This window comes from Pogona vitticeps, chromosome 4, assembly GCF_051106095.1.
Source record: "Pogona vitticeps strain Pit_001003342236 chromosome 4, PviZW2.1, whole genome shotgun sequence".
Classification (NCBI taxonomy): domain Eukaryota; kingdom Metazoa; phylum Chordata; class Lepidosauria; order Squamata; family Agamidae; genus Pogona; species Pogona vitticeps.
Window position 1 is genome coordinate 219,129,706 of NC_135786.1, and position 27,227 is coordinate 219,156,932.

The 27,227-nt window shown below is 40.3% G+C and overlaps 1 protein-coding gene across 1 annotated transcript in view; it reads right to left on the reverse strand.

Annotated features, from left to right (window-relative positions):
* RSPO2 (R-spondin 2) overlaps window positions 1-27,227 on the reverse strand; it is a 125,924-nt gene that overhangs the window by 24,329 nt on the left and 74,368 nt on the right. The window lies entirely within an intron of this gene.

A 27,227-nucleotide genomic window follows, 5' to 3' on the forward strand; every position in this document is an offset into this window, starting at 1 on the left:
ATAACATCGAGTGCCTGCCTGTCTTGGAAGAGGTGGACAGCGAACCAACTTTAGCAGAAATAAAAGTGGCCTTGGATTCATTGGCCTCCGGCAAGGCACCTGGGAAGGATAACATCCCTGCTGAAGTGCTGAAGTGCTGTAAAGAGATCACCACCAAACTGTATGAAGTCTTTTGGCTTTCCTGGAGGGAAGATGGAGAACCACAAGATATGAAAGATGCAAACATTGTCACATTGTATAAGAACAAAGGAGATGGGCCGACTGCAATAACTACTGTGGCATCTCTCTTCTCAGCATTGTAGGGAAGCCTCTTGCCCGTGTTGTGCTGAAGAGACTCTGGAATATAGCTCAGAGTCTATCCAGAGTCACAGTGCCGATTTCGAGCTAATAGATCCACCACTGACATGGTATTCTCCCTCCGACAATTGCAGGAGAAATGTAGGGAACAGCAACAGCCACTCTTTGTGGCCTTCATAGATCTCACAAAGGCCTTTGATTTGGTTAGCAGGGATGGCCTTTTTAAAATACTTCCCAAGATTGGATGTCCACCTTGACTCCTTAAGGAGTCCTTTCATAAGGGAATGAAGGGCACTGTAGTTTTTGATGGCTCAACATCAGATCCCTTTGACATCTGAAGCGGAGTGAAAGAGGGCTGTGTCCTCACGCCACCCGTTTGGGATCTTTTTAGCTGTCATGCTGAAGCACACCTTAGAACTGCAGCAGAAGGTGTCTTTCCCCGGAACAGATCAGATGGGAAGCTCTTTAATCTCTCCAGATTGAGAGCAAAGTCCAACTGAAATGCACGCGGGACTTCCTCTTTGCAGATGATGCAGCCATTGTTGCCCACTCTGCTGAAGACCTCCAACAACTCATGAATCGTTTTAGCAAGAACTGCCAAGACTTTGGACTAACAATCAGCCTGAAGAAAACACAAGTCATGGGCCAGGGCATGGACTCACCTCCTTCTATTACTATCTCCACATAAGAATTGGAGGTTATTCATTACTTTATGGACCTTGGCTCAACAATCTCTGACAACCTCTCCTTAGATGTCAAGCTGGATAAACACACTGGCAAACCAGCTACCGTATTCTCTAGACTCACAAAGAGAGTATGGCTCTATAAGAAGCTGATGGCATATACCAAGATTCAGGTCTATAGAGCCTGTGTCCTGGGCACACTCCTGTACTGCAGTGAGTCCTGAATCCTTTGTGCACGGCAGGAGAGGAAGCCAAACACGTTCCATATGCGTTGTCTATTACACATTTTTGATATCACCTGGCAGGACAAAGTTCCAAATGGAGTAGTCCTAGAAAGAGCTGGAATTTTTAGCATGTATACGTTACTGAAACAGCAACGTCTACATTGGCTTGGGCAGGTCGTGAGAATGGCTGATGGTAGGATTCCAAAAGATCTCCCGTATGGAGAATTAGTGCAAGGAAATTGCCCCAGAGGGAGACCACAGCTGTGATACAAGGATATCTGCAAGCGGGATCTGAAGGCCTTAGGAATGGATTTCAACAGATGGGAAACCCTGACATCTGAGCGTTCAGCCTGGAGGCAGGCAGTGCATCATGGCCTCTCCCAATTTGAAGAGACCCTTGTCCAGCAGGCCAAGGCAAAGAGACAGTCCTGAAAGCAGCAAAATCAGGGAGCTGGACAGGGGACAGATTGTATTTGTCTTCAGTGTGGAAGGGATTGTCACCCTCAGATTGGCCTTCTCAGCAACACTAGATGCTGTTCCAAGTCCTCCACACAGAGCACGTTACCATAGTCTCTCGAGACTGAAGGATGCCTAATCTAAATCTCTTGCGTTCAGCTACAAGGAAAAAGGCAGAGATGTAACTATACCATTCTTTTGAAGGTATCATCTAAATCTAATGTTATATTGTGACCATAGCATCACATAACTTCCTTTCTTATTATTTCTCCTTCCCTTTAATCCTCTCCAAAAGTATAGGAAAACTGGCTTAGAGTAGGAGCATTTTCAACACCTCCAGAACAAGCTTTCTGGAGGCTAAGAAGCTGCAGTGAGAAGAGATAGCATCCATTTTCTGCTGGATTTTGCTGCTCCTCTGTCCGCTGGATCCTGTCCTAAATTAGGACCTCCATCAAAATTATTTGTTTCGTTCACTCACTGATTTTGAGCCTAAGGGAGGAGGGGAAATCTCTGCAATACAATATCTGATTTCTCACAAAAAACGTTAACATTCTTGAATCCCATTAGGTCCCAGGAGAAAGAGAAGAACTGGCTAAACAAACACTAAGCAAATAAATAAAGCATTGTTTTGAAATATTTGCATTTAAGATTTCGTCCTAAAAGTTGTATTTATGCCTGTCAGCACCAGCATATTATGATAAAGATATTGCACAATTTTACAGTTACAACTTATAAACCAATTGGAAAGCTACAAGAACATTCACAACAGATTGGCTGGCAATTCCTATTTTTATTTTATTGATCTATTATTTCTCAGTACACAAGGCAATTTCTCCACCACCAACTCTTTTTAAAAAATGAACTATATATCTTGGGTGAGATTGTTTCTTCATTAGGTTCTATCTCTGAGACCCACCCAAAACTCTTAGTTTCTACTCCCCATACTTATAAAGACTATACCTGCCTACTGTGGCCAAACATTTAGAAAATACAAAGTATGAAGTGACTGCATCATTTTCTTCAACAAAATACAGAGCATATTTTTCAACGCTCTAACAGTACAAATTTCCATTTGTGAGCTAAGATTATTAGCTCAGTGGATTGGAGTACCTGCTTGAGGAGCCAGAGGCCAGGAATCTGAATCTGCATTGTGCCTTCGAAGAGAGGGCCTGCATGAGATGACTCAATACACGTGTGGCTGGTGGAAATATGTGCCCTGCCACCTGTGTGGCACTGGGCAAGATGTGTGGTTCCAGAATTACACCAGCATGCGTGATTCTCCTAAATCAAACTTACATATCTGAAGAAGTGATGGAAAAAGAAGCAAAACAATAATTACTAAGCAGTGCAGTGTTTGCTATTGCCAATTTACTTATTAATTGCCAAACTTCAAGCTAAATAAGTGAAGTACTATGTGGGCAAAAAAGAAAGAAAGAAAGAAAGAAAGAAAGAAAGAAAGAAAGAAAGAAAGAAAGAAAGAAAGAAAGAAAGAAAGAAAGAAAGAAAAGCTTTTGGTTTTGGCCTGCATTTTTTTGTCCATCCCCCCCACAAATATATATCCTCTAGGCTCTGAAATTTTATTCAGCAGCTGTCATTTGTTGCCAACTTCTAACAACTGATCTATCCTCTCAGAAATGCAATGTTTACTGAAAAGGAAATCAACAGCTTATATTAAGGCTAGTCTTCCACTTTCTTTGGACCCATGGCAATCTGCCTACAGGAGTAATAGATCTACTGATGGTGCTATGTCCATTGTTCTCCATACTGTATTGAGTCACTTAGAACAACAGGGAATTTATGTGAGGTTGTTGTTTGTGGATTATAGCTCTGCTTTTAATACCACTCTACCCAACAGGAGGCTTCGGACTGGTAAGTCCTTTTTAAAAAACTGTTCTGGGTGGGTTTTGGAGGGTGGATTTGGACTGGGGGGTTATGTTTCTGTGCTGTGTTGTGTTGTTTTTGGATTTGTGGGGTTTTTTTTCAGTCCCAGCATGGGACTTGCTCTGTTAATTTTTATTTTTGGTATTTTTTTTTTAAATGCTGGAATGGATTAATCCCGTCCCCATGCATTTCAATGGGAAATGGTGCTTTGACTTAAGAACGTTTCAACTTACGAACATCGTTCCAATACGGATTAAGTTCGTAAGTCGAGGTACCACTGTATGTCTATTGGCTACATGTGTGATCTCCATGTAAGACGGAAAGCCACTAAGTAGGGCATGAGTGAATTAGCAATCCCAGCACACTATCCCCAATAGTTGATACACAGTTAGCCACTGACAGCCTTAATCTCCAGAATTTGTATATCCTTTTAAAAAATGATTCAGTTTGATTTAAATCTAATCCACTATCTATCGATTGATTGATCAATCTGTCGATCTGTCCATCCAGCTACTTATATTTCACCAGAGTTCTAGAATTACAAGGTAATAAGAAACTCATTTTTACATACACCTCACATAATATAAAATATTTAGCATATGAGTTCCAGATTTGTTTCCAAACCTAGATGAAACCTCATCTAGGTGGGGGCAGAGTCGGGCGATGAGCCTCAGTTGGTTGAAGGCTGATCTGGGCATGGCTGCAGTCTGAGAATCCCAAGAAAGAGCCGGATCCAGAAGAATGCCTAAGTTACGAACTTGGTCCCTAATTGGGAGGGCAATGCCTTCCAGCCTAAGGGCAACCTCCACCAACTATAGACTATGCATGAAATACAATACCGTGTCAATACCATGGGCAAGAAACTAGTTGGTAAGTTGGTTTGGTTTGCTTTACTTTGGGCTTGCACTTTCATTCATTTACTCATCTTTGATGAAAAACAGGAGCTCAAGCAGTTCCATCAAAAAAACTGTTAACTACTGCAAGATTTTTCACTCTTGCACAAGGGCTTGCACTTTCATTCATTTACTCATCTTTGATGAAAAACAGGAGCTCAAGCAGTTCCATCAAAAAAACTGTTAACTACTGCAAGATTTTTCACTCTTGCACAAGAACAAACTTGTTTGAACTATATCTCCCAAACATGCCTGGGTTTCCGAGGAACATGGTGCAGCTTCCTATTAGTGCAGAAAGTAGACTGCCTTGAAAATAGGTGAGTGAAATGTAAGCATGTGGGTGTATCTGTAGGTGTGTGCCTGTGGGCAGGAATTCTCAGAATTCTGCTTGGAGAATTGTTGGAGAATTCTGGAAACTAGAGTCCATAAAAGCCAAAGCCAAATACAAAAATGAATAGCACACCCTTAGGAGTATGGCTCATGGCCATTCTGTCTGGCAGATCTGAGGGCTGAAGTTCCAAAAAATTAACATTTCAAAACTTCCAGAAAGTTTTAATTTTTCTGCAACAGATTAAAACAGGCACAGTTTCAGAGACCCAAATGATATTGCAAGCAAAATTACCCTTATAGTGTTCTTTGCATAGGAGATTGAACTGTTCTATAGTGTGTTTAAAAAAAAGCCTTGCTCAGAGTTTTGATAGATCATTACCAGAAACTCCTATGATGGAACTGTTAGAAAATGTGCCTTGCTTGTTCGAAGGATGGCTTCCAGCTACATGGTTGTGGCTACATTTGGGAACTATACCGAAAATCAAAGGGAGAGGAGTTTGCCATCAAAAATGTACGGAGTTTGGCCTTTGGTGAAGCCTACATTCATTCTATTGAAATTAGCTAGTTATATTAACTGCAAAGCTTCATTTTGAGGTTCTACCACAGGCCACGTTTAGCAACACAACTGTGGATCAAATAACAGAATGCAGTGAAATATGAGTAAAATATTTCGTAGTCTTCCTCTAGGCAAACCTTTCTCTATATCACTATAGGAGAAAATAAAGGAGCAAGGGATGGATGGATGGTTGACAAGACAAAATAATCTTCCTTTTGTGGTTTTACTGTACTGATTGCTGTCACAAGTGCTCCTGCTTGCTCATTTCTTTAGAAAGAAAAGGACAACATAGGACTCTTTAGGCAATGTTGGACTGCACCTTCTATCATGTCTGTCCTGGCTAAGGCTGATGGAAGTTGTAGTCCAATGACATCTAGAGCGCCACCTGTTGCCCACTATTAATCCTGACCTCTTCTGATGCCTTCATCCAGATTCTCTGGCTGCCAAAGCTTGGGTGACACCACAATTTAATTTTCATAGTAGTTCTCTAGATATCTCCTTGAACTAGCTTTGGAATTTAAAAGATGTTTATTTGTAGAGACATTTTACTGTAATTCTCTTGTGATGTTGCTCCTGGTTTTATTGGCTTCATTGTTTTTGCTTCAAGGAGTGATGAGACCTCCATGACACCGTGAACATCAGATGGAAACAATTCCAAATTTTAGAACTACATCCATAATTAAATACTCAATTTCCTGCTGTTTTTACCCCCTTAGAAAAGAAACCTAACTTAGAAATACTTTATGATGCTTTGAGGAGGAGGAATCCATATCTAATTATTACTCTTCTATTTTCCAGTGAATCCTGGCAAGAAAACATGATTAAGTGTCCAAGCAAGAGAGATTACTACTTGGAGTTTTTGTTATTATTTTTAAGAATCTATTTTAAAAAGGAAATATGTTTGTTAAAGGAAAATTCAATTAGAAAACTAGCCCAGTATTCGCCTCATCCAAACCAAGCATAAAAAGATGTGTGTTTTTTTAAGACAAAAAACACAGAAACACATGAACACCAGGAGTCATTCTTATCACGTCATTTTCTGTAAAATGGATCAGAAAGCTTAAACTCTTTCCCATCTTGACCTATCCAACTATTCTGGTGAATAATTATGAAATGCTTGTATCTCCCAAATGGGACAACTTGGTGGCTACAAGGTCCACCTCCTGAGGGACGGCAAACTATTAAATTACAGCAGCAGATTTAAATAGAACATTTATAAGGGATTAGTGGTTTGCTCACTAGGGCAGAGTCATAATTTGAATATAGGGCACTTGCCTTTTGTGCAAAAAACTGTGGGTTCAATCCTGTCCATTCATAAGCAGACTAAGAAAGATAGGTAGGTAGCCTTCAGGCAATGGGGCTGCAGCCGAGCTGAGAGTACCTTCTGGAATCAAAATTCCCAGAATTCACCAACCAGCAGGGCACTGGTCAAGTAGAACAACGGTTCTCAAACTGGGGTCCCCAGATGTTCTTGGACTACAATTCCCAGAAGCCTTCACCACTAATTGTGCTGGCCAGGATTTCTGGGAGTTGCAGTCCAAGAACATCTGGGGAACCGCATTTCAGAACCACTGAAGTAGAATATGGGTATTTAGAACTCTGCACTATGAAATGGCAACATTTCAAAATTCTGGATGTTAAAGAGATTTCCCCTCCACTTGCATTCTAGTCCTCTTCCGGCTTGCTTCACTACCATCAGCTCAGATGCACAACAAAAAAGCCAACAGGGCTCCACAAAACGAAAGGAAACACTCAAAGAGCGATAATGTCAGAGAATTCTGAGAATTGTAGTCCAAGAAAGTAACATTTTAGAACTTCTGATTAGAAAATGCTCATCCAGGGATGTAAATCTTTATTGCCTAGTCCTTGTAGAAAAGGGTGTGGTACTGAAAAAAAAATTATTGGAAAAAATTACATTATTTTATTGAGGTTTTAGCTAAATGTTGATTTTCTCTATTTTTATTAATTTCTTATTTTATTAATAGGAAATATGATTTTATAAACTGCCTTGAGTGCTACCTTCTAAAGGAAAGGAAAGGTATCTGTCTAATAAATATACCAATAAACAATTGTCCTTACGCTGCGAGAAGTGAGATATTTTGTTATATAATAAACAAAAGTAAAATGAGAAAGATATTTTTGTGTGTAAATTAAGCAAGGTTGTGCAAATAATGTCAATTGCACAAGATGACAATGCCTGCTGCTTTGTCGGTATGTATTCTCAAGAGTCAGTAGGATGCTTATAGCATCCTTAATAACTAGCCAGCCATTGGGTGTTTGATTTTTTTGTGTGGTTTGTGTATGTGTCCCCACTTTGCTTCTCAAAAGGAAAGGAATACTAGTGGTTTGTTGGTTGGTTTGTAGGAATGGTTTGAAGAAGTAACCGTGATGAAGAAAAAAAATAGCACTCCTGCCTTATCCTTGCTGGAAGTAAGGGTGTGACAATCCTTCATCAGGGTGTCTCACCAAGTTGAGACAGTCTAAATGAGTGAAAAGGCAAAACTTGGTGAGTATTGTATTCTCGAAGGCTTTCACGGCCGGGATCTGATGGTTGTTGGTGAGTATTCTTTGCATGGCTATTCTCCCTTATCAGTCGATCAGAGTTTGTAAGCAGTAATAAAGCTCCTCAACTATCTCCGCAGCCTTTAATAATAAATAAAAATCTTAGCACTGAAGAATCAGAAGGGACCCTATGGACCATCGAGTCCAGCCGTTGTCAAGGAAGTACTGTGGGGAACTAAACTCCCAACCTCTGGCTCCACAGCCAGATACCTAAACGATGGAGCTATCCAGCAGTTTACTCTGTTTGAGAAAACATCAACCTGCCATTCTGAACTATTAGAGCCCCATAACCTGCCTAAGAAAGAAACAGTCAGCTACAAACAGAGGTAGGAATATTTTCATCCGTCTCCAACCTGGCCTGACTTTCTAGGCAGCCCAAATGTTTAGGAAAAGCCATGACGCGAATCCGTGAGTTTGAACATAAATAGCCAGTCAAAGAGAATGGAATTTGTGAGGCTTCCTGTTGATGTGACTGCCTGGTCACATGATATCAGGTTGTCAATCCTGGCTTCCAGTGGATTTCCAGACAAAGCCCCCCCCCCCCCGAAGTGAATTCTTTGCAATGTTTTTCCTATTACAGCTAGACTTGGGGGAGGTGCTGAAGTCCCGTTTCAATCATCATTTCTAGCTTTTTAAGCTGTAAAATCTCTTTGATACCTGATGTGCAGCCCTGCCCAGGCTACCTTTCTTTGGAAGTTCACAGCACCTGGCCCAAAAGACTCTCCACGGGCAGTACTGATCAAAGACACCACCCTGCCTTCTTCTGCCGTAACCAAATCCCACAAATTTGATCCATATAACAGTCCCTCCTCTCAACATGACAGCCCCCTAAAATGATTGCCTGTGGGATTGCCTGTTCCATAACCAATCCTACTTCTTGAAATCACTCTTTAGAGTTTCATCCGTAATTAAATGCTCAGTTTCTGCAGAGCTGCATTTCTGCAGAGTTGTACTCGGCTTGCCCAAAGGGGAAGGAATTAAGTGCAGCCTCACCAGGAGGAGTCAAGAAAACTGTACATTCAGAATGCAAACACCAAATGCTGTCTTACAACTGTGTCACATATGTCTCAGCAGACAAAAAAAGACGCATTCACATGAGCAGACAGTATTTGGGCACATTAAAATGCTGAGGCAAACCCCACTGAATGTACTCCTTTTCGTTTACTTCATAGAGCCATATTGCCAATTCCCAGTTTTTTCAAGGATCATATCTTCAATTGTTATTATCAGCTGGTCTCAATATACTTTGGAGTAAAACCTGCTCATCAGAAAATGCAATTGAACTAGGATTAGAGGAAGCTGTCACATAGCTGGTTAGGCTTTTTGTTCCTCTAGAGCAAGATTGCCTTCTCTGATGGACAACGCTGCTTGTTTTTGATGCTAACTTTAACTTCACCGCATCCATTTCATTTCACTGTGGACACTGCCTTTGGCAGTGCTCACTTTAAAAAAATAAATGTTAAAAAAGCAAAGGCAGCTGAGATTTAGAAGAGGTCTGAGTCTTGAAAGACACTTTGGCTCAAGTTCACAGGGGTCGCTTGGCAACCATTAAAAAACTGAAAAAAAGTCAGGGAACAAAAAAATGAAAATAAGGCAATACTTACTTCGTAGCCCCTGCCCTAACATCTGCTGAACCAGTACCAAACTATGCTACCAATGCCATTAACAGCAACTATTATTTCTTTAAAGCTGACTTTTTCTATAGATGTGCATTTTTAGGCTGACTGTTTCTGATGTCTGAGACAAGGTCCATCATGAACACAATCAGACAGCATCAATCTGCATGGAAATATTACCAGTCATGAATCCATTTGGCAAAATTTCTTCAGTGTCTGGAAGTCATGCCCTTAGCTTGAACTTCATAATAAACTTGACACTCCATAAAGCAACTGCTTCCATTAGCGCTCTACTGGTGCTTCGGCCAAAACCTTGCAACTGGATACCTTCAGGTTTGCCTGCTGCCCAGCTGAGTGTAACTCCACATGGTGTTCTTAGAAATTAGATTCCCTCACATGAAGAATTCAAGGCGTCACACTATGTTAGCAAGAAATCAGTATGATGCCAATCACCAAGGGGAAAGCACGACTTCTACGCATGATATGGATGACAAGTCATGCTTATGTTAATACAAAGAACCAAATGATAGCATTTTTAAAATTTACAAATAAAAATAACTTTTTGAAATTCTGATCAATCTATGAACGACATATATTGTCATCATTAGATCAGATAACATCTAACTAGTATTAGTGGCAGTTAATGCCCATTATGATTGGCGGAATGAAAGAAACTGTAACTAATGATGGATGAAGCTGGGACAAAAGTGGGCATTCATGGATGTATACACCCACTTCTCCACTCATACAGAGAAGCCTCCTGCTTCTGGTACGGGGCAATGCCCCATGTGCCCTAATGGATGAACCACCACTAATTGCATGTGAGCTTGGGTATAAAACAGATTTTTACACAAGCTCAATTTCTGCTCTGATCCCCTGCCTCCAATTTCTAGCTTGCTCTTGAAATTCAGTGACCGCTGACTTTATATTATGCCATGTGCCACTGAGTTGCAACAGACATAGGGCTTTCAAGGTACATGAGATATTTAAGGTGAAGTTTTTACCAGTTCCATCCCCAGTAAGTTTCCACAGCTAAACATGGATTTGAATCTAGATCTCCTAATCCATTACTCTACCCATTACACCAAAATGGGTATCCCCATCACTAATCAGTATTACAGAAAAATGGGTGGGCAAAGTTGTGCCCCATGGGTCACATGCAGGCTCAGAAGCTATTTGTGGGGGGGGGGAGAATAAGGCTATTTCTGCTCCTCGGGGCTTCAAGCAATGGTCTTTACACAAGTGCACTGGAACGACTCTAAAGTGTCTTACACTCTGCCCTAAAGGAAGTGTCCATTAAGGGGGGGGGGATTAAATGGCAAAACCCTGCTATATCTGGGCTATGTTTAGTCGACAGAGGCATCTGAAGGTACAAATTCCCCCCCCCAATCCCCTAAGTATGCCCACTTAAGATTCCAAATAACCATTACAAAAGAAAAGAAAACCTGATAAGCAGCATGACATAACAGTCTAAATCCAACCACAAAGTCATTGAGTCATTTCTGGCCTGTCAAGTCAATACAGACAATCAGTCGCTAGAATCTTGTTGCTGTTCAAATAAGGTTTATGCAACAAACCATGGCCAAGAGTGGCTGATTGACAAGGTGCCAAGATAAGTCTCAGTTATATATCTGATCACAAGCCTGAGTGCACAAACATGATTTGACCTCTTCAATTTGCCACAACTAGGTCTGCTCAGGTTGGGATTAGCAACTGGACTTAATCCAATCTCTACACTTAAAACGTGGTGGTGCTGCGGGCTAAACCGCAGAAGCCTGTGCTGCAGGGTCAGAAGACCGGCAGTCGTAAGATCGAATCCATGCGATAGAGTGAGCACCCATCGCTTGTCCCAGCTCCCACCAACTTAGTGGTTCGAAAGCATGCAAATGCAAGTAGATAAATAGGGACCACCTTGGTGGGAAGGTAACAGCATTCTGTGTTTAAGTCGCACTAGCCATGTGACCATGGAAGATTGTCTTTGGACAAAATGCTGGCTCTATGGCTTGGAAACAGGGATGAGCACCACCCCCCCCAGAGTCGAACACGACTGGACAAAAATTGTCAAGGGGAACCTTTACCTTTTTACACTTAGAACAGCAGCCACACGATTCTGTAATCTGCATTAATTAAATGTACCCTCCCTAACTGCTATAATTTACAGTATTCTGGTTTGGGTTTTTAAAATATAATAATGGCAAATGAACAATTAACTTCACGTGGCACAAAAGGCACACTTTCTAAACGCTGAAAATTCTACTGAGCTGAAAATCTTGCCCCACTCCCATTATCTACATCTGACATTGCCCACCGATTTCAAAGCTCAGATTTGGAGCCATAGGTCTTTATATTATTAAAAGAGTGGACTAGAAATCTAGCCCGAGGACTTCAAATTCTGCCACTTATCACTGCGTGGGAAAAGCTCCACAGCCTCTCATGAACCTGATAGCTCTGGGATATCAGGCCCATATCTTACAAGTTTCTGCTTGGGTGATTTTCTTGCTTCCCTGGGTCCCGAAAAGTATTCCTGGACTGGCAATAGTGGGATACATGTGTGTTGCATATATCGGATTGATGCAACACATTTCCACATCAAGTCAAAGGCAGTATTACTCCATTGTCACTGGTCTGGCACTGTTTCAGAACAACTGCTACTGTCGTTGCACCCTAGAGCTAAAAATGGCTGTAAGATGTTGTCAGGCATCCAAATTAACAGCAAACAAGTTATTGAAAGCTGTACAAGGCTTTTTTCTTCCAAAAGTAGCTACTGTCAAATGAATATAACTGCCAGATGCATATTGCGTAAGATGATGATGCTTGATAACAATCCTGTTTGAAACAATGGGGCAGCAGCCCACACTGGATTGCTGTCCGCGAACCTGCTAATACTGTACAGCCCAAGGTCAACCTAATTAGACATATCCACTGATGGTTTGTTTTTATCCAGAAGTCTAATACTGTATCCACATTTTGTTGTTGTTTAGTCATTTAGTCGTCTCCGACTCTTCGTGACCCCATGGACCAGAGCACGCCAGGCCCTCCTGTCTTCAATATTCACATACCCAAAACAAGTACAAGTGTGTTAAGTACATAGGTCTCAGTGTGGATTAGTCTGCCTGCCTTTCAGAATATTTAAACCATCACCAACTTAATAATTACTCAAAAATAACTGTAACTCATGCTCCATTCACGAACAATGGTTTTCATTAAAATTCTTTATAGAAAACAAACAAACAAAAACTAGGTAACTCCAGCACTACCGCAAGGCTCACATGATACTTTTGAAGCTTGTGGAAAGCTACACAATTTACACATACACATTAAGCAATTGTTGTTATTCAACTCCAGAGCCTGGCAACATTACCCTACAACTCCCAGAAGTCTCAACCACGTGGTCAGTCCAAATGATGAATGAGTGGTCATGAATGGTTGGGGAATTCAGCCATATGTAGTTCAAAACAGTGACTCGTTCAGTTTCAGAGATCAGCCTAAGGGAATGTCTTATTTGCTGAGTTATCTGTGCAGCTGTAAGACTGAAGTTATGCCACCAGCTTAAGAAACACAGTTGCTTAATGTGTATTTTAAACTCTTAACAGATTATTATATATACCTTTCTTCTTCTTGATGCTCTTATGTCTGGTTTATTAGTTTTGTCTCTTTACACACTGCAGGATTTATTCTAGAAGCAGAAAACAAGATATTTTGTTCACAGGTTAGCCAACAAAGATTGTGGCACTTGGAGGAGAAACGCTCCTTGCACAAAGGAAGATGGAAAATCAGTATGAATGCAGGTTTTTAAAGGCCCAGTTGCTGAACTTTTCCTGGTGCAATCAGAATGTGCATTTTATACATAATCCCTCCAAATTTAGCCTTAAATTCTGCTGAAAGGAATTGCAACCCTGCCTGAGTGCTTTATTAAGTACCCATGTCCTACCCCACCCCACCCTTTTGCTGGACTGTGACAGATGTTCTGAATGTCCAGGGCATCATCTGTAACCAGCATAGACACATAACAGTTCCCAAGCAAGACTGCAAACTGAACATAAGATCATTCTCCAACCACTCGATAATACTATTTATTTATCTTTAATTCGTTCCCTTATATGCAGACTAAATCTAAGGAATGGGACAGTGCCAATCTGACATCTGTAGATTTGGGGGTTCATTCTCATCGTTTCAGAAAACACAAAAATACACGCTATCATCTGGCATGCTTCAAAGCTTTTGTAGCAGGAATCCATGCTGGCTTTTAAATTCATCATGGAGCCTCTACATTGTGTTCTGCAGGCAAGGCCTTGAACCAATTTTTAATACAAATCAAAAGGAAAGGAAAAACATTACCCCTCATTGCCCCCCTGCTCTTCTCACTGCTGGGAGGAAGTTTCCTAATTTAAAAGAAAATTTATACATGATATAGTACATCTCCAATGCCATTTGGTTGCAAAGATTACATCAAACGGCGTATCGGACCTCTACCCAACTCCAAGTGACCCTGTTACCTTGTACCAACCCAGTTAAAAAGAGCCCATGCAATCAAGTCCCTAAACAAATCTGGAGTACGTGGGTAATGAACATGAGCAAACAGAAAGCCCCGTGCAACAGTTTCTCAGTAGAGGACATCAGGATTCAGCAAACTCCAAGCAACTGGCATGTACCCGTTATTCTTTTACTCAAATGACAGTATCTCATGCCTTTATATAGATATGGGGAAAACTACTTTTTCTGGACTGCAGTTCCCACCTCAAAGGATAGCTCAAACAACATGGTCAGCAGCTATGGTGGCTGAAATATTCTGGGCATTTAAGTCCAAATCCTTTAGCTTTTATCTTCATCTTTCCATGATTATAACTCCATACCAACAGTGTGAAGTGGCTGCAAAAAAAGGCTGAGATTTTGGGATACTTTAACAGAAATATAGGCTACAAATTCCATGAGGTACTAGTCTCCCTCTAGTCAGCACCGGTTAGGCCTGGTTAGAACTGTCTCCAATACTGGATGGCACACTTTAAAAAGGATGCTAACAAACTGGTGCAAGTTTAGACGAGGGCATCAAGGATGATCAGGGGACTGGAAACCAGCCCTATTAGGAAAGATTGAAAGAATTGGGCATGTTATCCCTTGAGATAAGAATGACTAAGGGGAGGTATGATAGCACGTTTCAAATACTTGAAATACTTGAAAAGTTGTCATATGGAGGAGGGGTAGTATTTGTTCTTGATCATCCCTGAATGCAGGACATGCAACAATGGGCTCAAGTTAAAGGAAGCCAGATTTAGGCTGAATATCAGGAAAAACTTCCTAACTGTTAGAGCAGTACAGCAATGAGACCAATTATCCTGAAAGGTGATGAGCACTCTAATGCTGGAGGCATTCAAGATAAATTCTGTCTGATCTGCTTTGATTTGGATTCCTGCTTTGAGCAGGGGGTTGGACTCAATGGCCTTATAGGCCCCTTCCAACTCAATTATTCTATAATCCTAGGATTCTGTGTTTTGTTGGGTTTGACATCTTACTTTGGGATTTTATGAAAAACCTTTTATCCTTTTTTTTTAAAGCTAATCCCAGGAAAGGAGGTCTTGAAGTAAGCCTTCTTAGAAGCAAGTGGGTTGAGGCTACAACTATTAAAAGAATAAAGATGTGCCTTCTAGATAAATACAAATTTATTAAAATTCAGCTGTCAGAAACAAAAGCTCTTTCAAGTTCATCAACAGAGGAATAAGAAATCACTACAAGTGCTTCCTTGAAGAGGTCATGTATTTTATTAACATGCTAAAGAGCTTTTCTCCTTCTGCATGATGTGCCATGAAATTGATTAATTAACGTGGATCAATTATTGAGAATTCATTCATGCAGCAGTCATTACCTGATTTGTGGTTACATAGTCTCAGGACAGATTATCCAATTAATGGAGGATTGAAAGCGAGGAGATATAGTGGAGAGATTGTTGTGAAATCTTAACCCTCCTATCCTTGTATTTGTATTAAAGCAAATACGATCTCACAATTAGCTAAGCTTCCTTTTTATTTCTTTACAAGAAATATGCACTTTTCCGCAGTTAACAGGAAAGAGCCTGAGAGGCCCTAGTACTGGCTTATACGAAAACTTATACAAGTCTATAACTTTACAATATGTCATTTACATAACATCATCCTTTTCATTGATTAATTTGCTCATTTTCTTTAAATTTTGCAGATGATGTAAGCCAAATCCTTTTGATTTGGTGCAGGATTTTGAAAGTCAGAAAGCACAAATGCAATAAGATATTTTGGTTCTATTTTTATTGGATCTTGACAACATAGATAATTTCAGTATCTGTAGTATCAGCCCTTCATTTACAACAACAAATTCTGTACAAGAATCTAAGATTACCCATTTTATGAGGCAAACAACCTGAAGGGCTGTCTGGCTACAGGGCTAGCTTATATAGGGAAAAAGGTGAGTGTCTATTAATAACAGAGTTGCTCCTTCTTCAGGTGGTTAAAACAAGGTTTGTGTCTTTTCAATGACTAGGAACAGCACTATTTCTTGTTAGCATATGGGCTGATTAAGTTGGGAAGTTCCCACTGGTCAAACTGAGACCAGACTCATATTTGTCCTATGATTGTGCCTATATAATTATGGAACTGGTCAGTGGTCTGGGATACAAACACACTCTTAAAACCTTACCTTAAACTTGGCAGGCATTATTTACTGAGGGTGTGGGCAGGTCAAAATACAGTCTTTCATCAAAGTTGTGTACATCTTCATTTCTGAAACTGGGCACACATTCATACAGAACCATAGATGCCTTGATGTGTTCATTGAATTAACCATGGTGCTCGTCTGTTATACGAGGACAACAAATTCTGTAGTCAGTTGATCCATGACCACGAACTTGGTAGTAGGTAACTCTGTAAGAGTCACTGAGCTCATTCACCATCAATTACACTTCAGCTGGTGATTACGATGACTACGAAGGTTTTATGTTACAACATCAACGGCATTGTCCTCTTACCACACCCTGTCATGTGAAATACTGCCATCTTAGCTTACCATCCTGCAAAGGGAAAGATCTCAATGTGGGCAGAAAACTGCTCCAAAGAAGAGTATGATACTGATGCATTTACCTCTGTAAAACAGGGTGACACTATGGGTGGAGAGACAAAATATGTGTTTGGAAGAGGTGAAAGAAGCACAGCACAGTCAATATTGCCCCATAGTGTACAAACACGTTTGTTACCAAATATTGTCCCTTGTCCAACACATTTGGAAAATTACTGAAATACTTCAAAATACTGGTCCACTATGGTCAAAAATGACTTCATTTAGCTCTTCGAAAAATACAGATCAACTGTCTCTGCCTATAATGAAATCAGATATTGGTTGCTATGCTTCTGAAGAAACGAGATGGGATTAAAGCACAATTAAAATAGATATGATTAAAAAGGACCACAAAATTAGTATACACATGGTCAATTGTGATACGGAGCCTGCCCAGCCTTGATGGTTGCTGATTATGAAGGAAAAGAGGCACAAATGTATTGTAATTGCAATAATGAGAGGTTCGAAAGCAGACTTGAAGGTCGAGCCAAGATTGTAAAATCGGGAAAACTGGATTGCAGCACCAACTGCAGGTAAGAAGAATGTCAAACTGTCTGAAATGTTCTTCTGTCCAAAGATTATACTATGAATTCAGTGGAATTCAGCATGTGCCTACTTCGGGGTGGGGGGAAAGAACAAATCAGGGGTTAGAGTGGTATAGTTTTACCAGATGAGTGGGATATAAATCAAATAAATAAATAAATAAATAAATATTTGTGCAATTCTGGATTGAAAATAGGCTCTAGCAAGGAGCCAGTATTCACTCCCAGGGGAGAACAACAACACAACAGATCCTTTGTATTCTATTTGCCATTCACAGGGTTAAAAAGACTGTCACCCATTTGAACTGAGGAAAGGGGAAATTAAAAATAATATACTATACAGAGCTGCTGATTTTCTCTCCACATAAAACCCAAGATCTGTCCTGGACTCTGCACCTCAAAGGGTGGCATTACAAAGGGCTCATACTAAGGTCATTGTGCGGCATGTTTTTCTCCATTACAGCAGCTCCACTAGCCATTTCACAGAGCTGGGCTGTAGAGAGAAGGATCTGCATTCACTTACGAGACAGCTTTTCTGCATTCTAGAATGCTCTTGTTCTTTCATTTGGTTTGGTTTACTAAATTTTACTGAAATATTATTACACTTGCAATATTGGATGTATGTGTAATTGTGGAAGGATTATTATTGTACGGGCTTTGAGTGGACAGGTCACATAGTCAGAGTACCTCTAGCCCCCTTCCCCCCGACATCATATCTGTTCGACCCCTCCTCCAATTTGTGAGAATATTCGGGTTTTTTAACTGAGATCTGGAAAACATAATATCATGGACCTGGAGATGGAAGAGATCAGAATGCCTCCTGAAGGGTACACGACAGGCTGGCCCCAATCTGTCTGCTATTTACTTTGTTATAGAGTGGGTAAGAGGGCTTCCACACACCCTACTGGGAAGTCTGCAGAGAAATTAGCAATGTCAGAACAAAACAGAAATCTAAAGATGATAGATAACTTTGGATAGGAGTAGCGGAATGAATAGTTGCTCATCACTGGTGACAATGGGACACAATTGACTTCAAAACATTAAATAACCTGACAATTTCAATATGGCTTTATCATGCCCCCTGATCTCATGGAGAATTACAGTCAGGACATGGGAAACTTCTTTTTTGGACTATAATTTCCAGAATCTAACAACAAGCATGGCCATATGGCTATGCTGGGTGGAAGATTCTGGGAGATGTACAAAGAGCTCTTCCAGATTCTGGTTTTATTTGGTGTGAGAAAAAACATAAGAAATCTGCTTCATAACAGTGAGAAGAAAGTTGGCGCATAGGGAATGACTTAAACACCTGTGAACCTTGTGATACACTGTTAAGAGAATTTGTAGGCACAAAAATGGCAGTAACTGTACACTTCATATGGAATAAAGAACCCTGATTTTCACCACACAGGGAGAAGCAGGGGTATAGCTAAGGCCCTTGAGCCCATAAACTGAATGACATAACTAACCTGTGTCACTGAATATGAGGGAATGTTTGTTTGTTTGTTTGTTTATTCGTTCATTCATTCATTATGTCACAGCCCTATCTGTACTGTTAAAAGCAACTATTAAACAAAACTATTAAACGGAAGAAAAACTGGAAGAATTCCTAAACCATCTCAACAGCATCCATCCAAATATACAATCCACTATGGAAAAAGAAATAGAGGGCCAACTCCCGTTCTTAGATGTCATGACATACGCAAAACTGACCTCCGACTGGGATACAAGGTCTAGAGAAAGCCGACCCACACAGACCAGTACCTACACAAAAACTCCAACCACCACCCACAACAAAAAAAGAGAGATAATCAGAACACTGGTAGACCGTGCAAATCGGAACTGTGAAGTTCAATTTCTCAGCACCAAACTCAACCATCTGAATTGTGCCCTACAGGCAAATATGGCTACTCCAAGAAGGAAATCACAAGAGACATCAAATCAAGAAAACAACACCAAACTGAAGAAGAAAAACAGCCACCCACAAATAAAGCATTTCTGCCATATATCAAAGGGGTCACGGACCACATGGAGAAACTTTTGAAAAAAAAACACAACCTACAGACAGTATTCAGGCCCACCACAAAAATACAACAAATGTTACAGTCAGCAAAGGACGAAAGGGACCCTCTCACCACTGCAGCAGTGTACTGGACACCTTGCAGTTGTGGCCAGGTATATATTGGAAATGCAAAACACAGCATCCACACCAAAATCAAGTAACATGAGAGACACTGCAGACTAAAACAACCAGAAAAATCAGCAGTAGCTGAACATGCCCTGAAACAAGCTGGACATGAAATTCTATTTCAAAATACTGAAGTACTGGACAACACCAGCAAGCATTATGTTAGACTGCATAGGGAAGCCACTGAAATCCACAAATACCAGCAGAGCTTCAACAAAAAAGAAGAAACTCTGAAACTCCACAAAGCCTGGCTGCCAGCACTGGATATATACAGGGACTGATGCACAAAATACTGTTTCAGTATATCTGCTCTGCTAAACATAAAGAATGTTCTGGAAAATTAGAGTTTCTCATCCCATGGAGAAGCTGTATGTGAAAAAGCTTCTGTCTTCTTTAAATAATTCCTCTCTCTGTGAAGAGAGTAATGCCTAACCTTTCCCAACACTAAATCATTCTCTTGTCTTGTTTCCTTTAATTTGGCATAGTGCTGTTCCTTAAGTATTGCAAAAGTTACTAATAAACAACCATAACAATACATTATTTTGAGAACAGCAATCCAGGGCCTTCCACAGCTTCAGAATGCAAAACAGCTGGACAGAATTAAACTGAATTAAAGAATTAAACCATTCCAGTCCAGATCATTCAGCATCATCTACTGGGACAGCAAACAGAGTTTTCAGCCAGCTTTAAACTGAAGAAATTGAGATTTCTCAAAACAGCAAGATCCAAGGCTAGGCTATTAATCCTGTTAAAATATTTTCTTCCCAAGGAAAATCCAAATCTGGGCAATATCCAAAAGCGATCAGTTTGGAAAGATTTGGAGTAGCTGAAAAAAACATTTTGGTGATACCCAATTCTCATTTTAACAACATTTGATAGTTTCCCTAGGTGATCTGATGACCAAGAAAGGGGGGTGGGATTAATACCTGCCCTTTATTCTGGTAGTAATTTATAATCATTCGTTATCACCATTATTGAACTGCAGAGCTGGAAGGAGCCCTATGGGTAATTGAGTCCAGTCCCTGTCAAGGAGGCACTGTGGGGAATTTCTGAACCTCTGGCTCTGAAACCAGGTACCTATATTATCTTCACGTCATCTTAGGTCTATTGCAATTGCAATTCACAAATATTCCAGCTATTGACAGTGAAAAGCTATCTGTATGATATCAGAGCAAAAGTACCACATTTCAACAAACAAACAACTGGCCAATATTTCATCTATTACTGGTGTTAACATTAATGATAAATCACTGCAAAATTAGAAGCTCCAGTTTTCTGGACTTCATCTGGACTGGAACAGTTTATATAATTCTTCTGATGTCCAACACTGACTATTCCCAATGAGGGTAGGGATGTCAGGATAAGATCTAACATTGTTTGGACTCCCGGATGCCTCAAAATCTTTCTTCTCTCCACTTCCTCCTTGGAAATCTGTTAAAATTTAACACTTTTTCTTTTCTTTTCTTTTTTGCCTTTTTCATTTTTGAAAAGTTGGAAACATTTTCTTCAGAATGAATTAGAAATGTGAGTTAAATTTTTTCCATTCTTTCGTTTTGATTCTACTGTTACTTTTGCTATCCCTTTACAATTACTGTGAATTTTTAGAAAAGCGTTCACAAGTTCAATACAAAATGTGGGAGTCTTCTTTGTTCTTCCATTAATTTCTAAGTCGTTACCTCAACGAACAGGGCTTTCTCCTTGCAAACTCATTATTGGCATCTCTTCCACCTTCATGCTTGGGAATTCGCTGTGAATATTTATTCCATCTGTTCTTCTATTTCTACCCTTTGGAAATCATGAATATTGACATAATTATTTTTACAAGACTTACAGTATGGTGTTCCTATAAAACACAACAAAAGTTGCCTGTAGAGCTTAAGAAGCTGCTTCTGATAAAGGTGTGATGGTAAGAAATATATATGGCTTAATAGCACAATGATTAGTAGAGGGACATGAAGTGCTTGGAAATGTTCAGAGGATGTAAAAACACAGTGGCAGCAAACAGATAATACATTGCAGCAGAGTATGACAATATAACAGTATGACACACACACAGAAGAGATCATTGTTACTAAATGTGAAGGTGCATGGAGGCGAGAATTCTAAAAAGATTTAATATAGAATTGGAAAAATCCACAATTATTCCACTACTGGAAATTGTTAGAGCCAAACAGGAAGGAGTCTAGTGTGCTAAATGCATTGTAAAGAACAGCTGAGTACTGATTTCAGGAAAATTAGGATAGATTCTGCCTTGGAACATAGACAGCTGCCATCAGTTAAAACAACAGAGACAGTTGGCTTGACTTGGTTAAAGGAACTTCCTTCTGCATAAAGGATTGTGTTGAGGAGTTAATCTCTTTGGTTTTAACTCATTCATATTTGCCAACAATACATAGAAACACAGTTGAATGCTGATATCTGCATTCTGCTGAAATTTGAAGGGTGGTTCTCTGGTGAAAAAAAATACGAACACTAGGGGAATTCATGAACAAAAATGCATTACATGTGGGCAAATTGTTTTTCGAAACATTTTTATTAGAAAAATGTGCACAAAATACATAGGAATTTCTATACTGACCTTTTCCCCTCAGCTTGCATTAAACCAGAAAACAGGGCAAGATGTAAGGAGGAGAAAATGAGAAAAGAAGAGAAACTAGAACTGTCAGGATTGTTCAACATCTCGATCTATATCTAACCTTCCTGAACCCAAAGTTCTGGAGATCCTAAATGCATACAGAATTGGAAGGAGTGTGCCAGGTATTCTGAAATGCAAAGTCATACTTCAAGATGAATATAACGTAAGAATATAAGAAAAGCCACACTGGATGAAACCAAATGCCTTTTTAATCCTTGGTTCATAGAATGGCAAACCAGTTGCCTTTGGAAAGCCCACCAGCAGAGCATAAGTAAAACAGCACTTTCCATCTCTTTTTCCCCAGCAAGTGGCATATTAAAGCATACTATCTGTGATACAAGAGGTAATATACAGCCGTCCTAGCTAATGTCCACAAATGGCCCCATTATCTGAGATTTTAACTAGTTCCCATTTGGAACCATTCAAGTTGAAAGCAACTTGAATGGCTCTTTTAGCAGGGAATTCTACTGTTTGGATCTATAGTATAGCTTAACTATGTGCATGCAAGGTGGGAATGTTGATTGGTTAAGACATTCAAGTGTCTGGCAGCAGACACCTACAAAAAAACATCCCCCAAATCAAATATATGGAACGTGTTGGGATGGGCAGATCTGTCAAACCATTTCCATGGGGCTCCTTTTTTTCTCTCCCTCTCCCAAGTCTATTCTGGGTGGGTGGGAGTTCAAGTAAAAAAAAATATATTTTTCATATGAATGCATTAAAGGACATATAGCCTCTTTAAAAAAAAGCACTCTGTGTACTTTCTACATATTGTATGTAGCATTTTTAATCACTTCTTGAACATGTGCATGTTATCAAAGACATTTTTTTCTTTTCTTTCAAAGAACACATTTCTGGATTTTTAACCAAAAACTATGTCAGACTCCATATTCAGTTCAGAAAAAAAAGAAAATCAATTTTAAAAGTAACTCAATAGTGTGAACTACCAAAAAACTTGGAAAAATTACTTTTTCAAACAATAAGATTCCCCAGCCTAGTGATGGCAAACCACCTATGGCATGCGTGCCACAGCTGGCACGTGGAGCCCTTTCTGCTGGCACATGAGCCATAAGTCGCCAGATTGCTACTCCCCCCCCACGCACAGCCAAACCTGAGAAGGTGGCTGCAACCGCTGTGCTAGCGCTTTGGCAGGCGGATCTGGAGCAGCTGGCACTGGCAGTGGATCCAGAGTGGGGTCTCGATTCCCCCTTCTGCCACTACTTCCAGTTCCGCCATCACTGCACGCTGGGTTTTTCCCCCAGTTTGGGCATGCAAGCCCAAAAAGGTTCACCGCCACTGCCCCAGCCAGTATGACCCATTGCAATGGATTCCGGGAACCGTAGCCTAAAAAAAAGGAATGTTTCAAAATTCTGAATATTTCACACACCTCTGGTAACAAGGCTTGCAAATTTAATGAAAATAATAATAAACTTAGAACTGCAAAGTTGGAAGGGACGCAATGGATCATCGAGTCCAGCCAATCACAAGGAAGGAACCCAACTTTGGCTTAAGCTACTGAGCTGTCATTATTTCTTTTTTTTTTCTCTTCCCTTAATATTTTGTTATGGGTCTGGGAAATGAACCCATACTCAGTATAGTATAGGCATCCTTCAGTCTCAAGAGACTATGGTAACATGCTCTGAATCGAGGAGTGTCCTCTCCAGAGCATGAAGCCCGGGTAAGGTAATATGGAGGATAGGCTGTTACCCAAGCAGCAGATCCCCCCTCTCCACATTGCTGAAATGATCCAATGGAAAGGCAAGAGCCAATACAACTGGTTCCAGCAACATCGCAGGAGTTGGCAGAACGACACATGCTGCCTTCGGGACTCCAGCTCCGGATTTTGCCTCGAGGTTAACTCCTGAAGCCTTTTCCATGAGTGGATATAGCCACAAGGCAGTGGAGGTTTGAAATAGGAGTTTTCCTTCTCCTAGATGGGCTGCCTCTAGTATGAACCCATACTAGACAGTGACTTTACTAATACCATAATTTCTCCTCTCCATGGCTGTTATGTGTCAAGGTTTCTAGAAGCACAAGAGAGGAAATTCAAAGCAGGGTTCAAGTGAGGAAGCCAGAAAGAATCTGGATGTTAGAGATGAAAGAATGCTTGGAAACCTCGCTGAACAGGTAGAGGGTCTTTATTGGAAGCCTGGCAGGAAACATAATAGACATCTACGGTATGATAGCATGGTCTGTAAAACACACAGTTTGCACTCAGCATCCCTATAGAAAAGAATGATGGCAACATGAAGTCATTTTGCACTTGTAGCTGTACTACCATACATAGAAGCAAAAGAGATGGAATAACTGCTAATTCTTAACAAAGCCACATAACGGAAGAATGTGATCTCAATCTACAATTAAGGATGGATGTAAAAGCGCAGAGCTATGCCCACTCCTCCAGCGCAGATCTGCAAGAGTGGGTCCCTGTGTGTTAAGGCAGACCACATAAATAGGACAATAAAATGTAAACAAAATGAACAGAAATAGAAAGCATATGTCAAAAGCGCACATGCTTGACCCTGTCCCACCAAAAATATCCTCGCTTCCTGTTCTGAGTTTAATCCATCACAATCTATGACTGTCTTTGGTTATATAATCTAATACTTAGCCCACATGTTTCTGTGAGTACGTAGACTGAGAATATTAGGAACAGAGATTTTATCCTCATCATTTTTAACAGATATTTATGGAGATTAGAGCTGTTAAAGTCATCAAATAATACTTTCCTTATCACTTACTTCCTGCATTTCCTTTCTACCAGAAAAGAGGAACATGTGGCCCTCAAGCTGTTTTTTTGTACTACAACGCCTATCATACCCAGCCAGTAGCTATGCTGCCTAAGAGTGATGGAAACTGTAATTCAAACAATTCTGGAGGTCCACGTAGACCTCCATCCCTGCTCTTAACAAGAGTGACCAGAGATAGTCTAACACAAAGATACTGCAAGTTTAGGTAGGTCAAGGATAAAGTCAAGCAGTAATTAATTTCATTTTCTCATAGGAAGCAGCAAAGAGTAGATATCACAGATGGGAATGAAGTGCTTCGTACAGCTTTGTATGAAGTTGTCAGTGTAGCATCACATGTGCTGTACTGGCCAGTCTCCCTGGCCAGATGGGCCACTAAATGGACTTTGTGCAACACCAGAATCCTTCTTCTCCAGCCACGCTCCAATCTGGTCAGAAGTTGGGCCAGCTCTTCCCCACCTCCTCCAGCAGCTGAGCATTCTGACAAGGTGGCCAGATGGGGATTTTCCCCATGTATCCAGTGAATGGTCAGTTGCTGGAGGAGGCAGGAAAAGGCTAACTGAGTGCCTGCCTGGACTAGAGCACTGTTGGAGAAGAAGGATCTTGTTAGCACGCAAAATCCAGTGAATGGCCTAGCCAACTGGGGGGAGGGTAGGAGATGAGCCCGCTGTTCAAAGCACTTCATGCCCATCTCTAGTAGGCAACTGCTACACTTTTAATTACCCACACTTTAAAGCACATGGAGCCCACACATATTCATATCAGTCATACCTTGTTTGTCATCTCTTTAACTATGAAACTGTGTTACTACCTGAAAAGTGAGAGGCTGATAAACCTGGCTAGCCCTCACCTTTTTAGATAACCACATCTGACTAAATCAGAACTTCAAGTTTGGTTCGATGGAGAAGTTACCTGGGTCCAGGGTGCAATCTTCAGCACTTGAAAATGTGGTTGTTTCTAGACTGTTGCTACCTTATATACAGTACACTTACAGTGGGGTCTTGACTTGAGAACTTAATCCGTATTGGAAGGTGGTTCTCAAGTCAAAAAGTCTGTAGGTCAAGTCTCCATTGACCTACAGTGCATTGAAAACCGATTAATCCCGTAACAGGCCGTTTTTGTTCCCTTTTGGTTTTTTTCTGGTCTGTAAGTCAATTCTCAGGCTGCAAGTCAAACCTAAATTTTGCGGCCAGAGAAGTCTGTAACTCAAAAAGTCTGTAAGTCAAGCCGTCTGTAAGTCAAGGGTCTTCTGTACTTGGAAAGAAGTACTGCTGAAGTTAAGCATACTTAATGTGTGAGTATATGTATGTACTGTATGTATGTATGTGTGTATGTATGTTTATTTGTTTGTTTGTTTAACTTATCTGCCGTCCACACTACCCAAAGGTCTCTGGGCAGCTTACAACAATTTAAATGCAATAAAAAGATAAAACAATTAAAATACAATTAAAAATACAGTACTCTAAAAATTGCCATCAGGACCCACAGTTCATACTATTTCAATTAAAAATCTTCTGGAACAGGAATGTTTTGACTGAAACATTATCAATGAGTCTCCCTCGGGATGGTGTTCCATAGTCTGGGGGCAGCTGCCAAAAAGACCCATTGTTTACAAGCCATCCCTTTTACCTCCTTGAGGGACGGCTCTTTCAAGAGGGCCCCCTGGCTAGATCTTAAATGCTGGGTAAGCTTATATGGAAGGAAACGGTCCTTCAGGCATCCAGGGCTTTAAACGTCAAAACAAGCACTCTGAATTGGGCTGGGCATACCTTGTATGGTAAGGCTGGACAGAACTCAACAGTATACCACCACTGGGCAATCTGAAGTAAATCAGCAAGGTTTTCTGACTGCTAATTGTTTAGTACTAGTAGAAACAAGTACTAGCTCTTATTCCAAACAACTTGCTAAAACGAATCAAAACTGGAAAGAGTTTTTGTGCTGAACTAAGTTCCAAAGCTTGGAGAGTTAATTGTTTTTTTTTTTTAATAATTGGCTCTCATCACCTGTTGCAATTGGATAGAGTGATGGATTAGGAGCCTGGAGAAGAGGGCTGGAAATCCCACTCAGCCATGGAAACTCACTAAGGGAGTGTAACTGGTATAATTACTCCTTAAATATCACACTTACTTTGAAAGCCCAATTACAGCCATCCTGATGCTACATAACACAAACTTGTTTGACAGTTGCCCATCACCATTACTCCAAACAATGTTAAAATGCCATTGCTTTACTTTTTCCATTGTTTATGACATTCAGCTGTGTTCCACTTTTTAAACAAAAATCATTGTTTTAAGAAAATGCTATAAAATTTGAAAGATTCTTCTCCAAACACCTATTAAAAATTCCTCAAAATGGCCTTTTAAAAAGGGAACTTTTTGATGTCACTAGAAAAGATTATTCATTGTACCAACAAAGTAACTTTGTTCCTACTCATTATGTTATTTTTAAGTATTACTTTGTTACGCCTACACACCAAAATAAGAAATTAAAGGAGATAAATTACCTGGGACCAGTTACAGTATTTCTTTTTGGCGATGAAA